Source organism: Schistocerca nitens, chromosome 8 (assembly GCF_023898315.1).
Source record: "Schistocerca nitens isolate TAMUIC-IGC-003100 chromosome 8, iqSchNite1.1, whole genome shotgun sequence".
Classification (NCBI taxonomy): Eukaryota; Metazoa; Arthropoda; class Insecta; order Orthoptera; family Acrididae; genus Schistocerca; species Schistocerca nitens.
Window position 1 is genome coordinate 482,473,028 of NC_064621.1, and position 19,139 is coordinate 482,492,166.

Consider the following 19,139-nt stretch of genomic DNA (forward strand, 5'->3'; position numbering starts at 1 on the left):
CTACGGTCGCAGGTTCGAATCCTGCCTCGGGCATGGGTGTGTGTGATGTCCTTAGGTTAGTTAGGTTTAAGTAGTTCTAAGTTCTAGGGGACTTATGACCTAAGATGTTGAGTCCCATAGTGCTCAGAGCCATTTGAACCATTTTTGAACTTGTGTACTTTCATGACACTTTCCATTGAGTTCAACAACTCTTCCAAGAACTTTGCTGTATCTGACAGATTTAGAATACCACTGGCAAACTTCAAAGCTTTTTATTTCTTCTCCTTGAACTTTAATTTGAACTTTAATTCCTACTCCTTCTTTGGTTCCCCTTACTTCTTATTCAATGTAGGAATTGAATAACATCTGGAATAGACTACAACCCTGTTGCACTCCCTTCTCAACCACTTCTTCCCTTTCATGCCCCTCGACTCTCACAACTGCCGTCTGGTTTCTGTAGAAGTTGTAAATAGCTTTTCGTTTCCTGTATTTTACCACTACTATCTTCAGAATTTCAAAGAGAGTATTCCAGTCAACATTACAAAAAGCTTTCTATAAGTCTACAAATGCTAGAAACATAGGTTTGCCTTTCCTTAACCTATCTTTTAAGATATGTCGTAGGGTCTGTATAGCCTAGCATGTTCCTACATTTCTCCGGAATCCAAGTTGATCTTCCCCATTGTCGACTTCTAGCAGTTTTTTCCATTCTTCTGTAAAGGATTTTTCTTAGTATTTTGCAACCATGACTTATTAAACAGATAGTTCGGTAATTTTAAAACCCGACAGCAACTGCTTTCTTTGAAATTGGAATTATTGCATTCTTCTTGAAGTCTGAGGGTATTTTGCCTGTCTCATATATCTTGCACACCAGATGGAGGAGTTTTCTCATGGCTGGCTCTCCCAAGGCTATGAATAGTTCTGACGGAAAATCGTCTACTCCCTGCGCCCTGTTACGACTTAGGTCTTTCAGAGCTTTTCAAATTCTTCTCGCAGAGTCATATCTCCCATCTCATTTCCATCTACGTATCTTAACTTTATACAATATTCTCTCACGTTTATCTCTCTTGTGTAGACCATCTATATTCTTCTTCTACTTTTTAGCTTTCCCTTCTTTACTCAGGACTGGTTTCCCATCTGAGCTTTTGATATTCATACATCGGCTTCTCTTTTCCCCAAAGGTCTCTTAAATTTTTCTGAGAGCGGTATCTACCTTTCTTCTAATGAAATATGCTTCTAAATCCTTACATTTGTCCCCTAACCATTCCTACTTAGCAATTTAGCACTTCCTGTCGCTCTGTTTTTTTTAAAAATGGTTCAAATGGCTCTGAGTACTACGGGACTTAACTTCTGAGGTCATCAGTCCCCTAGAACATAGAACTACTTAAACCTAACTAACCTAAGGACGTCACACACATCCATGCCCGAGGCAGGATTCGAACCTGCGACCGTAGCGGTCGCTCGGTTCCAGACTGTAGCGCCTAGAACCGCTCGGCCACCCCGGCCGGCCCTCTGGTTTTTTAAACATTTGTTTTCCCTTACGCCTGCTTCATTTGCTCTACTTTCATATTTTCTCCTTTCGATTGTGTGACTTATACGTCATCGTGTGGGTAAGTTAACCAGAAACGATTTTTAAGCCAGGAAGCTATTTCTATCTCCAAAGATGCAGTTAAAAAACCTAAAACACATATAACTGCAAGATCAGTTAAATTCAATATCTCTGGTGTTACCCTAGGATTTCTACTTGGTTTGATCTTTTCACCTATTTGATTCTCTGCTACCTTCACTGTTTCATCTCTCAAAGCTATCCATTCGTGTTCTACATTATTGCTTTCCCCCGTTCTAGTCAATCGCTGCCTTATGCTCCCCCTGAACTCAGAAACATTTTGTTATTTTAAGTTATCCAGGTCCCATCTCCTTAATTTCCCATTTTTTGCCAATTTCTTCAGTTTTAATGTACCGTTCATAACCAATAACTTGGTTTGATCTTTTCACCTATTTGATTCTCTGCTACCTTCACTGTTTCATCTCTCAAAGCTATCCATTCGTGTTCTACATTATTCCTTTCCCCCGTTCTAGTCAATCGCTGCCTTATACTCCCCCTGAACTCAGAAACATTTTGTTATTTTAACTTATCCAGGTCCCATCTCCTTAATTTCCCATTTTTTGCCAATTTCTTCAGCTTTAATGTACCGTTCATAACCAATAAATTGTGGCAAGAGTCCACATCTGCCCCTGGAAATGTTTTACTGTTAAAACCTGGTTTCTAAACCCCTGTCTCACCATTATATAACCATTCTGAGACCTTCCAGTATGTGCAATTCTCTTCCTCATATACAACCTTCTTTAAGCCAAATGTTAGCTATGGTTAAATTATGCTCTGTGCAGAGCTGTACCAGGCGGCTTCCTCTTTCATTCCTTTCCCCCAGTTCATATACGTCTACTATTTTCCTACCCTTCTTTTTCCTACTATAAACGCAATTCCTTTTGTCTCGTCAATCTCTTCATCTGCGGAGCTAGTTGGCATCTCACCTTTTACTATTGTGATAGGCGTGGGATTCTTCTTCATCTTTGGTACAATAATGCGTTCAATATGCTGCTCATAGTAGTTTACCCGTATTCCTACTTTTATTCATTACTAAACCTACTCCTGCACGACCCCTGTTTGATTTTCTGTTTATAAGCCTATATTCACCTGACCAGAAGTCCTGTTCCTCCTGTCGCCGAACTTCACTAATTCCCACTACAATTAATTTCATCCTATCCATTTTACTTTTTGAATTTTCTGCCCAATTAAGTTATCTAACATTCCACGCTCCGATCCGTTTTGTTTCTCCTGCTGACGAAATTCTCCTGAGTAGTCTCCTCTCGGAGATCCGAATGAGGAACTATTTTACCCAAGAGGACGCCATCATCATGTAAACATACACTGTAGCTGCATGCCCTCGGCAGCAGTTTCCCCTTGCGGTCAGCCGTTCGCAGTACCAGCACAGCAAGGCCGTTATGGTTGATATTACAAGTGCACATCAGTCAGTCATCCAGACGGTTGCCCAAGCAACTATTAAAAAGGCTGCTGCCTCTCTTCAGGAACCACACGATTGTCTGGCCTCTCAACAGATACCCCTCCGTTGTGGTTGCACCTTCAATACGGCTTTCTGTATCACTGAGGCACGCAATCAACTCCACCGATGGCAAGGTCAATAGGTCAAGAAGGAAAGGGGGGGGGGGGGGAGAAACACCTTGTATTCCAGTGCTTTTTAACATCTAGTATACGAAATTAAAAATCAGTGGGAGTACTCAGCACGTGCCGTCTGGTGTTTATCTGCGAAAGTTACTGACAGTTGCGTACTGGATGGGCCCCGTTTGCATAACGCGGCGGCCTCCCCCAGTAGCATTCGCTCAGCCGCCACCTGCTGTGCGCCACCCACGGAGAGGCAGGCGGGCCAGTATTGTGCGTCGCACCCCGCCCTGACCCGCCATTTGGCGGTAATCGCGCGCCCGATCCCGCGCCACTTCCTGTGTAATCTTCTGAGTGGCCCAAATGAGAGTTGTTTATCTACGGCGCCTCTCTGCGCTATTGGCTGCGATACCATCACCAGCAGTCACCTGCACCTCCAGTCACGGACTGTACGAAATAAAGGTCGATTCACATGGATGCCACGGAACAGAATGGAAGATGTGATATGCTATCGATTATTAAAGCAAACCGACCGCGACCACTACTAACAAACTCTTTGACCCTAAGTTAAACTGACATCATGAAACTTCTTTTTTTTCAGATCTGTAACGACTAAAGATCGTAATAGGATAATAGGATTCGTTCGTGTAATTCAATTTGTTTCAAATGTCAACAAAAGGATTTATAATGCAACATTGAACTTCAGCTAAACGACTGTTTTCAAACTGAAACTAGAGAGCAAAATACCATGTTTTACACATACAACGATAACCTAAATGCATCAGATGAATTAATGTTAACAAAATGTTAATTTTAATATTAAATCTCCGACAACTACGGAAATATTACAGATTCGCAAAATCTGAGACTAGTTTTGGTATCAGCCTAAAATTCCTTTGAGACATTCTACACGTCGTTTTACAGTCGTTTTAAATTCTACAAAAATTGCACTTATTTTATATTGGTAAGATGGCAAAACGATCTGTGAAATGAGAATACAACTCAAATATTGTTGATACCACATTTACATATGCTGTAACTCCGTCCGAACAGGCCTCGGAGGGCCCAACGGTACCGATCGACCGCCGAGTCATCCTCAAACAAGTGGCGTCACTGGATGTGGATATGGTGGGCATGTGTTCAACACACCGCTCTCACGGCTGTTGTCAGTTTTTGTGACCGGACCTGCCAGTTTTCAATCTATTTTTATGTAAAAGAGCTCCTCCTTTGGCCTCACGAGGGCTGAATGAACCCTGCTTGCCAACAGTACTCTTCAGACCCAGACGGTCACCCATCCACGTGCTAGCCTAGCCCGACAGTGCTTAACTTCGTTGGTCTGACGGGAGCCGAAGTTAACAATGCGGCAAGGCCGTTAGTGCCATCAACTTAATCTACTGAGAACAAACTCTTTTAAGTGAAAACCAGTACAAATTAAAACGGTGCTAGCTATCAATCACCTTAATTCTACGGTGAAGTACAAATTTATACTTCATTTTCCTGACCTCTCACACCATAAATTGGTGGAAAGATTCTCCCACCAATTCGCGAAAGGCATGTCTGTATATCGACCACAGGCAGTTCAGTGGAAGCTGATGTCGAGGTAGGGACTATGACCGACTTTATTTGTAAATTTTGTGAAAGACTGCCAAAATTAAGTTGCCAGTCAGGCGAAAACGTGTCCGATACTTGTTAATATTCTGGCTGTGTATGTGAACCGTATTTACGTAATAAATGTAATTATATAGAGTAATATTTTGATTTATAGCTCGATACATCGAACATAATGCAAGCACAAGTGAACCCTGAGAGCTGTCTCCTGGAACGGATTGCAGGCAATTTAATTAATTCATCTTCAACTTTCAATGAAATCCGTATTGTGGATTTCTAGCATAAGAATAAGAGAGTTCAAAATTTACTAGTTTATGGACCTCGAGTTTAGAAAGGGTCACAAAACATTCAACTTCCCGTTTCAAATGTGGGCATTCACACACGTTGTCAACAGAACGGAACATAAGGAAAATGTCAACTTGAATAAAACTCTGAAAGAAGTTTTGGAGGTGGACACTGGCGGTGGGGAGAGAGCGTCGTCTGTTAACAGCACTCATATTACTGTAGTGAACATTGTGCATTTATGTTGTCGTAGTTCTTATTTTATTATTTCCTTCGTTTTCGTGTCACTTTTTGAAAGTTCTATAAGGATTTGTACATTTTTCTTATGAGTATTGTCCGATAAAAGACGCCAGATATCTGAAATCGAGAAATCATTAGGTTTTACAGTTCATATACAAAGAAAAAGTCTACACAGTGTATCAAGAGGAACATACTTTGATAAAAGAGTATTACATAAAGCACTTTTTGTGGAAAACGAAAATTTCAGCTCTGTTAAAGAATGAAAGTGCCATTTTTTATGTTATTTGGTACTTAGAAAGGAAACAAAACAAAAAAGGCAAAAAAGCCCTGCATATTGCCTTCTAATCATCGTTTTATGTGTTTGAACGTTTACATTTTGTCTAGCAAATGAATTAGATTTTTTTAAATGTTTGGAAGACACTTTACATTCATTCATTCATTGCCCAGCTGCTTGAAAAATTTAGCACACTATCTTTGTCAAGAATATCCGTTATGATTTTCACTTTGACCGTCCACAAACTAGATCATTAATATACTTATATGGAACTGGTGTATGTTCTTTCGGACTACGCGATGGAAATCTTTCTTCATCTTGTAAAATTTCGTCGTGTAATTGTGGATTTCTTTGTCATCCCCATGAGTCAGTTAACAGAAGAAATTTGTTCTTCTGCACGTAAGGCTTCATCACATCAGTCAAAAGTTTTTTGCATAAGGCTGTTGCAAGTTTCCCATATTTTGATGAAGTAATGACGACATTCATATATTTTGCCGCTTACTCATCTAGCATATTCTCAATCCTCATTCCGAAAGAGCCACCACTCTCAAGTAGCCACATGGAGACTCTACGCAACTATACCATACTGCGCTGTACACGAGTGAATTACTTCGTTTATATCCTGTTGCTTCACGACAACTACTTTAGCCCCTCGATGGTCCAGGGTGTGGTTATAAGTTGATTAGGACTGGCAACCTCGAAGGATAAGATATAAATGAAAATATTTTACGACACATGGCGTTAAAAAGGGTATTTCGATTGATATCAGCGATTTAGCATTCTCGACTTATCTGCTTGATTTGACACTTTAATTACAGTCCTTTCTTGGGAATATATTTGCATTCCAAAATTTTCCTTGGTCTCACCTTTTCATCCCGTTTACGAAAATATTAGTAAATACAGTTTATATAGCATTTTTCAAGTTTGTTTGCAGGGTAAATAACGTAAAAATTGAAACTAAAAATGGTCTACAGTCTTTTCGCTGCGCCAACCGCTTCTTGGAAACTATGTTAACTGAAATGGCTCATTCCCCGTCCGACCTGGGCCAAAAATGCTATGTTTCTCAGAACGCTTGGCCATCTAGTGGTTCCCACTTGTGTCTTTTTCATTTATGGCCAAGCCCTGCGTAGACCACAAGTCTGAACAAAATTGGCTATGAAAAACAGAAGCGGTTGCCTTGTCAACTGCTTTAGTACATATTACAAGGTTACATATTACAATGGCCACACACATTAGTGTGATCACCGTCAGATCGACGTCAACGTGCAGTAACCACTCATAGATGGAAGCACTAGTAGTAATGAGTATATGAAGCGTGTCGAGAGGACGCGAAAAACAATGCAATCGTTGTCGTAATGCGGGAACTGAACGATTTATCTGACGTCCAAAAGGCATGCTCATTCACTTTCGGGCCAATTATGGATATATTTCCGAAATGGCTAAGTTTTTAAACTGTTCGCGTGCCGCCGTGGTTAAAGTATACTGTGCATGGCAAAAAGGCGCTGTCCAAAACCGGCGCCGAGGCTACTGTGTTGCCCCACGTGCCATACAGGTCACGGGCGAGCGACGGTTGCGGGTATGTGTAACTGTTAAGCAACTGACCGCCCAGATGAACCAAGGGCCTACCAACAGTGTCTACTCAAGGACAATTCAGCAGACGTTGCTGCGTATGACCCTCCAGAGCAGCTGCCTGACTCTTGCACCAAGGGTTGCTGGTGTTCATCGGCGACGAGGTCTGTAATCTGCACGGCCATGCCGCAACTGGACGTCCACTGAGACGCGAGAGGTGGCCTTTTCATATGTAACACGTTTTATGCCCATCGGAAAGATGGCCGTTGGCATGTTCTGCGTGAAACGTTTGAAAGCAACCACCCTGCAACAATCGTCAGAAGGGTCCAGGCTGATGGAGAGAGCGTTACGGTCTGGGGAATGTTTTGTCCATGGATGATCGCGTCTTTCTGCAAGGTTCAAGTATGTACCTATCCTTGGGGACTATGTCCACCCCGACATGCAGCTTGTTTTTCCTCGACACGATTGCATCTACCAGGAAGAGAATGCAATGTATCACACAGCTAGCAGCGTATGAGCTTGGTTCGAAGAGCACCAATATGAGTTTATCGTACTCCCCTGGCCACCAAATTCACCTGATTTAAACCCAATCTGTCGGACCACCTTGACCAGGCTGTTCGCGCCATAGATGCTTAACCGATAAACCTAACACAGCAGGCCACGGCGATGGAGTCGGAATGGTTCCATATCCCTGTCGGTACCTTCCGGAGGACGTTAAGTTCACCCAACCTGGATATGATGTGACGTCATTATGACGTATATACGCTTTAGTCGATTAACACACCTATCCACTTTTACGAACGTTCGAGATTCTAAACTGTCGTCAGCTAGTGGTTTGTTTTGACACGTGCGATTCTGAAAACAGCTCAGTGTGGCAGCGTATATGTATTTCGCCAAAATAAAAGAGCTGAATATTAATAGAAATATTCCTGACCGTGGCCTTGAAAACACCACGTAAAAAAGTAAAGTCTTCTTATGTCCCGACCAGATTAGATTGTGTGATTGTTGTATTGAATGCTTACGCCGAAAATAATATTTATTTATTATCAACATTTTAGTATGGTTTCATACAATTGGTCTTGTCAGTACATATTAGATTGTAGCAGCATACTCTTGCTGACTTTTTTTCTTAATTTATATAGCTGAAAGAGAACTCGTGCAAGTTTGTTAGCTAAGTAATTTATATGTCCATCCCAAGACAGTCTTTTATCAACCATAATTCCAAGTAATTTTACACTCGGACCGCAGAGGCAGATACCTTAGAGTCCAGTAATGACTCATGTGTAGAATGATTGAATTTCGAACTTAAAAATAAAAATATGAGGTATTGTTGAAGAAAAATCGTCGACCGGAGATGAAATACGAGGGCAAGTGGATTTCTCAATGTAATCTTAACCAAAGGTTAGTGTCTAGTACTGATTGACGTATGAAATGATTGAATACAGTATCAAAGCATTCCATGGTGGTATGATAGTGTCAAAGCATTCCATGGTAGTAAGCTTTTCTCTCATTAGTCTCTCGAATGCTGAACACATAATTAGAGACGAGCAAACGAAAAACAACGTACAGGACACAAAGACAGTACAATACACGATTTAAACGCAAGGAACGCAAAACATATTTAAACGAATGGCGCAGAGCACAGCGCTACCCTGTCACAACCTCTCGAAAGTTCACAAATGTCGAATACTCGATATACGGTTTCTATCGTTTTCGATGTAGCGTGTATACGTCATAGTGACGTCACATCGTATCCAAGTCCGGTGAACTTAGCATCCTCCGTACCTTCCAGTACCTCACTGGTTCTCACCTTGCACTGTCCGTGCTGCAGTAGGATGTTATTCAGACTTCTGGTAGGTGGTCACGTTACTGTGACTGGCCAGCGTATTTGCATCAGCCAGAAAGTATTCAAATAACGACAGATGGTAGCGATACGACTGTAACAACGCTATCGTCGTTGAAAAACTTGAGAACAATAAGGTAATAAAATTCAGAACACACAAATTAGATTTCCCGTACCGGTAAAAGGATCCAATAAATTAAAAATAAAACTTCACGTCTTTACATAATCAGCTAAAATCCATAGGAATAGAAAAAATGGAGTGAGCATGTTAAACAGAATGATCATTCAGAGATTACCTGTCAAATCTTAAAATAGAACCCTGAAGGGAGAAAAGTTGCGGAAGACCAAGAAAAGATGGACATCGCAAGGGGCAGTTGTCTAATCAGTGGAGTATGGGAAAAAGAAGATGGTCGTTTGAATCACCGCTAAAATGTAAAATGTTATAGATTGGAGAAATTCGTAGACCATTTTCATTGAGCTTGCCTCCATTGAGTTTCCTGAAAGAAAGTAGATCACTTCTTCCCAACTTCCAGCGAGGCTATTTTGGTGCGTATGCCTCCAGTGGCATGTTGTTTTTCGAGCTGGGTACATGATTCTCGCTTGCATATATTTTAAAACGCTTCAAAGTGGCACAGTTGTACCTCCACACATAGTGAAAACTGTGACCTCTTTGTTCTGCCTGTAGGTTTCGAATAACTATTTTCAGCCGTCATAATTCTAAGAGGCAAAATCACATCTCACAAGGGAACCACAATGCAATCGGATTTTTGTAATTTTTTTTATATTTATGGTACATATGGTTTAGAACTTAGATATTAATCGCTCTAGAGTCCTTCCTCGGGCATGGGTGTTTGTGTTGTCCTTAGCGTAAGATAGTTTAAGACAGATAAAGTAGTGTGTAAGCCTAGAGACCGATGACCCTAGCAGTTTAGTCCCATACGAACTTACCACAGATTTCAATTCCACATTATTGTGACCACCGCCTACGTATGACGTCAACTTGCTGTAACCACTCACAGACGACACACACATTTACAAAATTTGCAACTCTTAAAAATTCTCAAGAAAATTTACTTTGAAGTTTTCCGACCGTCGTTAATAGGCTAATGCAAGGTATCTTATTCTCGATCGGCTATGTGGTAGAATGCTCTCCTGCCACGTAGGTTTTGAAGTTCGATTCCCGGGTGATGCAAATTTTTAAACAGAAGTGCGTCTTCTAAAAACAATTCAATGAAGTTTAAAATAATTTAAGATGGGAAAGAAACCAGTAGTGCTCGAGACAGGTAATCGCTGGTTCGAATCTTGTTCGATCATTATCTTTTTCGTTTTCTCCGTTCTGTTCCAATACCTAAGTCACTTAAATATAAAATTTATCAAATATATGCTAATTAACATAGGTACATCTCATTACATATCGCACACAACAATCCAGTTTTCATTGAAAATATAAATCCTTAATTAATGATGTTTTATAAAAGATTGTTTAAATTAAAAAACTGTTACAGTTAAAGTTTCGCTAGGAATTGGAATCTAAGCCAGGAAACACACTTGGTAAGCGAGCATTCTCACACACATGCACACGACCCGCCGAGAAAGCTGACCTTGCTTTAGCATGTTAAAGATGGTCGAGAGACTTCAAAGACGATTTTCTCCAGAATTTTTTACAGTTACATCAAACTGCTTCTATGTATTGATATTTGAGTTCTGAACTTCATGGGTCATAAACAAAAAATGACTCTAAGCGCTATGGGACTTAACATCTTAGGTCGTCAGTCGCCTAGACTTAGAACTACTTAAACTTAACCTAAGGACATCACACACATCCATGCTCGAGGGAGGATTCGAACCTTCGACGGTAGCAGTCGCGCGGTTCCGGACTGAAGAGCCTAGAACCGCTCGGCCACAACTGCCGGCGACCATAAACATAAAAAAGCCAAAAATAGAATCGTCGTGTGGTCCCCTTGTCAGCTTTAAGTTCTGTTTAACGGCAGAATGATTTGTCGGTGGCATACACACTGCGATATTCCAGCAGTGTAGGGCACAGGCGTTGTGAATCGTATTAACAGTTGCTTCGCACACTATCAGCCGCAGGCAACTAGTCGGGCAGAAGACGAAGAGAACAGCAGTAGCAAGCATCCGCAATATTCCCAACGGAGTTCCTCAAGTGTGACTTAAAAACTAGACCACATGTTTGCGCAAGAGTCCCGCATGGCCAGAACAACAAGGCGTCTGTCTCCACTGCTACGCTGTAGGCTGTTTATGTGGATAGTCACGTCTCTTCATTTGTCAAGACCCAATGGCAACACATTTTTGACCAATCATGGCACCTAAAAACCCAGATGTTGTCAGAATCAGTGTAGTTGAGAAAGCGGGAAAAAACGAGAAACCAAATACAGCTGTGAACCATGTTATAGCCGTGTCATTATTTGAAAAACACCATTCGAAAACCTATCACAACAGCATTGCGCTCTCTTTCAGTTGAACTGTTCGCTTTACTATTAATCTGTTTTCATAAACGCCGGCCGCAGTGGCCGAGCGGTTAAAGGCGCTACAGTCTGGAACCACACGACCGCTACGGTCGCAGGTTCGAATCCTGCCTCGGGCATGGATGTGTGTGATGTCCTTAGGTTAGTTAGGTTTAAGTAGTTCTAAGTTCTAGGGGACTTATGACCACGGCAGTTGAGTCCCATAGTGCTCAGAGCCATTTGAACCATTTTTTTGTTTTCATAAACAATTCCTTACATTCCAATTTAGAACAATAATTACATTAATAGGTCGCCGGCAAACCTTGATATGTCATGATCGAGTGTTGTAGCAAAACATGTTTTTAATTTTGTTACGAAGAAAATACGAAACAATTTAAGTTTTCGAAGCATAGTAGGATGCTTTGTGTTTATAGCGTAGACAAGTTTTGACAATGTTGATTGGAAATTCACTTTGAAATGCTGAAGGTAGCAGTAATAAAATACCGCGAGTAAAATGTCATCCACAACTTGAACAGAAATCACTCTGCTTTTACGAGAATCAAACATAAAAGGGAAAAAATAGATTAGAAGGAAGTGAGAAAATATTGTAGCCATCTTATTCAGCCTACACACTGAGGAAACTGTAAAGGAAATCAAGGAGAAATTTGTACAGGAAATTAAGGTTCACAGAGAAGAAATTAAAAACCATGCGGATTGCTGATGACACTGTAATTCTACCAGACATGGTAACGGACGTCAAAGATCAATGAAACCGAATGGATAGTGTCTCGAAAAGAGATTATAAGATGAACACCAACAAAAGTAAAACAGGAGTAATAGAGTGTAATCGAATTAAAGCAGGCGATGCCGAGGAAAGTAGATTAGTAAATGAGAATTAAAAGTAGTAGATCAGTTTTTATTCGGGTAGCAAAATAAGTAACGATGGCCGAAGTCGAGAGGATATAAGATGCAGAATGCAACAGTAAGAAAAGTATTTCTGCAAAATATAAATTTTAATGTCAGGGCGACTTTTCTGAAGGTGTTTTTGTAAAGTATAGCGTTATTCGAAAATCAGACTTGAATGATAAACAGTTCAAACAAGAAAAGGATGGAATTTTTGAAATTTGGTGCTAGAGAATAATGCAGAAGATTACATTGGTAGGTCTCATAACTAAAGAGGAAATAATGAAGAGAATAGGGGAGAAAAGAAGATTATGGCACGAACTGACTAAAAGAAGGGACTGGTTGATAGAACACATCCTGACGCATCAAGAAATCGTCAATATGGTGATGGATAGAAGTGGTGGAGGATACAAGTTGTGGAGGGAGGCCAAGTCCTGCCTACACTAATCGAGTTCAAGCAGATAAAGGCTTCAGTAACTACGCAAAGGACGCTTTCGCAGAATAGAGTAACGTGGAGCGAAGACCACAACAATAACAAGGTTCTCAACATACGGAAACGATTTATCATATACGGCCATCTGCCCTATCGGATTGTTCACTGTCGATGCTGTTGTGTACAGGTAGATAAGAATAAGCAGAACTTGATGTAATGAATGGAGATACACGGACCAATCACGTTAATGTGACCACCGCGTATGTTCGATATGAAAGTGTAATAACCACTTACAGACGGAAAGCGGCAGCACTAGCAGTGAAGGGTATATAAATCGTGCCGGGAGCGCAGAGAACAGTGCAGCCGTCGTCGTAACGCGGAAACGGTGCGATTTACACTACTGGCCATTAAAATTGCTTCACCACGAAGATTAAGTGCTACAGACGTGAAATTTAACCGACAGGAAGAAGGTGCTGTGATATGCAAATGATTAGCTTTTCAGAACATTCACACAAGGTTGGCGCAGGCGGCGACACCTACAACGTGCTGACATGAGGAAAGTTTCCAACTGATTTCTCATACATAAACAGCATTTGACCAGCGTTGCCTGGTGAAACTTTGTTGTGACGCCTCGGGTAAGGAGGAGAAATGCGTACCATCACGTTTCCGACTTTGATAAAGGTCGGATTGTAGCCCATCGCGATTGCGGTTTAACGTATCGCGACATTGCTGCTCGCGTTGGTCGACATTCAATGAATGTTAGGAGAATATGGATTCGGTGGATTCAGGAGGGTAATACGGAACGCCGTGCTGGATCCCAACGGCCTCGTATCACTAGCAGTCGAGATGACAGGCATCTTATCCGCATGGCGGTAACGGATCGTGCAGCCACGTCTAGATCTCTGAGTCGACAGATGGGGACGTTTGCAAAACAATAACCATCTGCACGAACAGTTCGACGACGATTGCAGCGGCATGGACTATCAGCTCGGAGACCATGGCTGCGGTTACCCTTGACGCTGCATCACAGACAGGAGCGCCTGCGATGGTGTACTAAACGACGAACCTGCGTACACGAATGGCAAAACGTCATTTTTTCGGATGAATCCAGGTGCTGTTTATAGCATCATGTTGGTCGCATCCGTATTTGGCGACATCGCGGTGAACGCAAATTGGAAGCGTGTATTCGTCATCGCCATACTGGCGTATCACCCGGGGTGATGGTATGGGGTGCCATTGGTTACACGTCTCGGTCACCTCTTATTCGCACTGACGGCCCTTTGAACAGTGGACGTTACATTTCAGATGTGTTACGACCCGTGGCTCTACCCTTCATTCGATCCCTGCGAAACCCTACATTTCAGTAGGATAATGCACGACCGCATGTTGCAGGTCCTGTACGGGCCATTCTGGATACAGCAAATGTTCGACTGCTGCCCTGGCCAGCACATTCTCCAGATCTCTCACCAACTGAAAACGTCTGGTCAATGGTGGCCGAGCAACTGGCTCGTCACAATACGCCAGTCGCTACTCTTGATGAACTGTGGTATCGTGTTGCAGCTTCATGGGCAGTTGAATCTGTACACGCCATCCAAGCTCTGTTTGACTCAATGCCCAGGCGTATCATGGCGGTTATTACAGCCAGAGGTGGTTGTTGTGGGTACTGATTTCTCAGGATCTATGCACCCAAATTTCGTGAAAATGTAATCACATATCAGCTCTAGTATAATATTTTTGTGCAATGAATACCCGTTTATCATCTGCATTTCTTCTTGGTGTAGCAATTTCAATGGCCAGTAGTGTATCTGATGTCCAAAAGGGCATGATCATTGGATTTCGGGGCTAGGGAGAAAGCTTTCCTGAAACGGTTAAGTTTGTAAACTCTTGGCGCGCAGCCGTGCTTAAAGTACATCGTGCATGGTAAAATAAGCACTACCCAAAACCGGGACCATAAATGACGGCGCCAGAGATGTGTACGGGTGAAAATACGTGCAACTGTGGAGCAACTGGCCACCCAGATGAACCAAGGGGCTACCAACAGTGTGTCCTCAACGACCGTTCAGCGAACGTCGCTGTGTGTTTGGCTCCGCAGCAGGTGCCCATTTCAAGCATCATTCCTGACTGCTATTCATCGGTGACAATGGGTGGGATTTGTACGCCAGTGCCGCAACTAGATGTCCACTGAGTGGCGACGGGTGGCCTTTAGACATACTCCATCGGATGCATGGCCATTGGCGTGTAAGACCCTGCAACAACCGTCGGAAGCATCCATGCCACAGAAGAGAGCGTTACGGTCCGGAGAACGTTTTCGTGGAGTTCTCTCAGTGCTCTCGTCATTCTGAAAGGCACAGTGAATCAACACAAGTATGCATATATCCATATCCACCCCTATACGCAGTTTGTGTTTTCGTGAGCGTGACGGCATCTACCCGCAGGAGAAAGCAACGTGTTACGCAGCTCGCAGTGTACTTGGAAAAGCACCAGGATGGCTCTGAGCACTATGGGACTTAACATCTGAGGTCATCAGTCCCCTAGACAGAACTACTTAAACCTAAATAACCTAAGGACATCACACACATCCATGCCCGAGGCAGGATTCGAACCTGCGACCGTAGCGGTCGCGCGGTTCCCGACTGAAGCGCTTAGAACCGCTCGGCCACACCGGCCGGCGCACCAGGAAGAGTTACGAGTTTATCGTACTCCTCTGGCCGCAAAACTTCCTGGATTTAAACCGATTCCTGGATTTAAACCGAGACAAGAATTTGTGGAAACACTTCGATCGGGCTGTTCGCGCTTTGGATCCTCAACCGAGAAATGTAGCGCAGCTGACCACGGCACAGGAGCCGGCTCCATGTCCCTGTCGGTACCTTCCAGAGCCCCGCTGACATTGTTCCTGAGCGTCCGCACAGCAAAAAGTTGTTATCCAGGCTTTTGGCAGGTGGTCACGTTAATGTGACGATCGTATAAATGCATAGTAAAACGGACAACATAGAGAAAAAAAGCTGATATAAGTAATTACAACAACAAAAAGGCGAGATATCCAATAATTACAAAAGAAGGTGGCACTATACAATTACACAATCAGTGGTAAATTATGTAACCTGTCACATTATTTTAACATTCAGGGATAATCCTAAAGATCAATATGAAATGAGACGAACTCGTAAAGTCAGTAACAAGGAAGGCGAACTGTAGACTTAATTTTGTGAGAGCGTTCTGGGCAGGTGCGGTGTGGATGCAAAGAAAAGCACACAAAAGGCTTGTGCGATCAATCTAGGATACTGTTCCAGCGTTTGGAATCCTTATCAAGTAGATTCGGCAGCGAACATCAAGTGAATTCAGATACGCTGTACTAGGATCGATACAGATCAGTACAGTTCTTAGGAGAGTGAAACAGGTAGGCGTAAGTGAACCGAAATAGAAATGTTTGCAATAAATGTCACATTGTTCTCGCAAAATTATGATTTGTCGATTTAGACAATACTATACAATACTTCCGCTGCATCCTTCTAGACTGAAGAGCCAAAGGAACTGGTACACCTGTCTAATATCGTGTAGCGCCCCCGCGAGCACGCAGAAGTGCCGCAACACGACCAGGCGTAGACTCGACTAATTTCTGAAGTAGTGCTGGAAGGAATTGAGACCATGAATCCTGCAGGGCTGTCAATAAATCCGCAAGAGTACGAGGGGGTGGAGGTCTCTTCTCAAGAGCACGTCGCAACGCATCCGAGGTATTCTCAATAATGTTCGTGCCTGGGAGTCTGGTGGCCAGCGGAAGTGTTTAAACTAAGAAGAGCGTTCCTGGAGCCAACCTGTAGCAATTCAGGACGTGTGGGGTGTCTCATTGTGTTGCTGGAATTGCCAAAGTCCATCGGAATGCTCAATGGACATGAATGGATGCAGGTGATCAAACAGGATGCTTACGTACGTGTCACCTGTCAGAGTCGTATTTACACGTATCAGTGATCCCATATCACTCCAACCGCACATGCCCAACACCATTACAGAGCCTTCAACAGCTTGAACAGTCCCCTGCTGACATGCAGCTTCCATGGATTCATGAAGTAGTCTCTACACCCGTACTCTTCCATCCGCTCGATACAATTTGAAACGAGACTCGTCCGACGAGGCAACATATTTCCAGTCATCAACAGTCAATGTCGGCGCTGACGGGACCAGACGAGGTGTAAAGCTACGTGTCGTGCAGTCTTCAAGGGTACATGAGTGGGCCTTCTGCTCCGAAAGCCCATATCGATGATATTTCGTTGTACGGTTCGCACGCTGACACTTGCCGATGGGCCAACATTAAAATCTGTAGCAATCTGCGGAAGGTTTGCACTTCTGTCACATGGAACGATTCCCTTCAGTTGTCGTTGGTCCCGTTCTTGCAGGATCTTTTCCGGCCGCAGCGATGTCGGAGATTTGATGTTTTACCGGATTCCTGATATTAACGGTACACTCACGAAACGGTCGTCGCTTTTCCCCGGATCGAATCATTAGCACCAGACCTCATCTCCTGTAATGATGCGAATATCCAACAACGCGTGACCACAGCGCTTCGAGCGATTCCATAAGAAGCGTTTCATGGCAGTTTCCAACAGCTTTATAACCGATTTCAGAAGTATGTTGTAACTAATGGTGATTACTTTGAAAGCCAGTAAGAGTATTTTGTTTGTAACTCTTGTTTCCTTTATTTTCTGCGACCATTCACTGAACTTTTCAGACGCACCTTATCCATAACTAATTTACAGATATAGGGCTGGTTTCTAGAATGAATGGTTGCGGTGTTAAAACATTACTCTTTCAACGATGTGGAAGTTCGTAGTAAGTGGCAAATATACTAAAATAGTCTTTCTGTATCTTTCAGAACCAAACAAATAGTTTGTTTCGCATATGCTTCACATGATTTTTAGTAATTTTTCCCCGCCGTGGAGGAGGGACTATACGTCAACCTCACATCTGCTTCCTATTTCTTCGTACTTGTTACTTACGCAATAGCCATTTGCATCTGGATCAGTTACCACATCACTTCAATCAAGGACGTATCTAGTAGGAGGGCAGTTTCTCCTTTCTCCTCCGCCCCCCCCCCTCACCCCCCGAACTAGAAAAAGTATTCGCAAACAGAACTGGTAACCTGCCCCGCCAGAGACAGACTTATTGATTCAATACTATATTGTAATGCATTCTCACTCACTACTATAAATATACCATTTTTGTCGTCATATCTCGAAATTATTTCGTTATTCACAACGAAACTCATATGAACAAACCTGTCCCCCCCCCCCCCCCCGTCCCCTTCTCTGGCTCTGAACATGTTTATATTCTTGATTTCATAGGCTGCGGAGGGAAGGTTAATTGATCTGCAGCCAAGCTTCCAGCCCACGAGTTTTCGATCGAGCTCTCCTTGGCCTCGCCGCGCCGCTGGCTCTGACGTCACAGGCGCTCTTTCCCTTGGCAAAGTTGGCGCGATCGCGATGGCCGGGTCCCAGGCTGTGCTGAGCTGCAAAGCGCCGTCCTTATTGTTAGTGTTTACAGATGTTTTTCTTTCTGTAGCATTTTTTATAACGCTGTCCCAGAATACATTCGGACTGATGACAGATGTTTCGTAGAACACAAACCGATGTCTATTTTCTAAAGCATTTTTTGCCACGTCTAATTTTTCGGAATAGCATAGGTGTAAGCATCTCTCGTCTTCTGTTCGGCGTTGCTCTACAGTAGGTCTGTTTGGCCAACGTAGTGGTAGTAGCAACCACAATGAAATGGTTTCTTGTACGCTCCGGTCGTTCTGAGCCCAAGAGAGTCCTCCACAAACCTCATGAGCTGTCATATTTTTTGGGGGAGGCTTAAACACTGACGGCTAATCTTTCCTGACACTACCACACAGGAACGCAGAAATGCAAGTTTCTTTCTCTCTTCTTCGGTGATGTTTTTCCTGCTCATATCATCAGAAACAGTCTGTGCTACCTGGTGCTGATTGTAGCCAGTTTCCTGCAAGAATCTTCGTAGGTGACTTAGTTCTAGTTGCAGGTTTTCAGCGTCTAAGACGACTATAGCTCGGTGGACCTGGATGTTCAGAACACCACGTTTTCGTCACGGGTGGTGGTGGCTGATAGCGTGTAGATATGCACCCATGTACACAGATTTCATATAGATACTGTGGCTGAGTGCCCATTGGTTTCCGGTAAACAAGGACGTCGAGGAAGGGCAATGCGTCATCAGTCTCTACTACTTCCATCGTAAACCTAATGTGCTTTTGAGTGCCGCTCAGGTGTTTTAAAAATGCTGCCACTTTTTCACGTTCATAGGAGCCAGATGATAAAAATGGCCTTGACCTAATGATAAAATTAAGTTGGCTAAGTTGGAGCTGT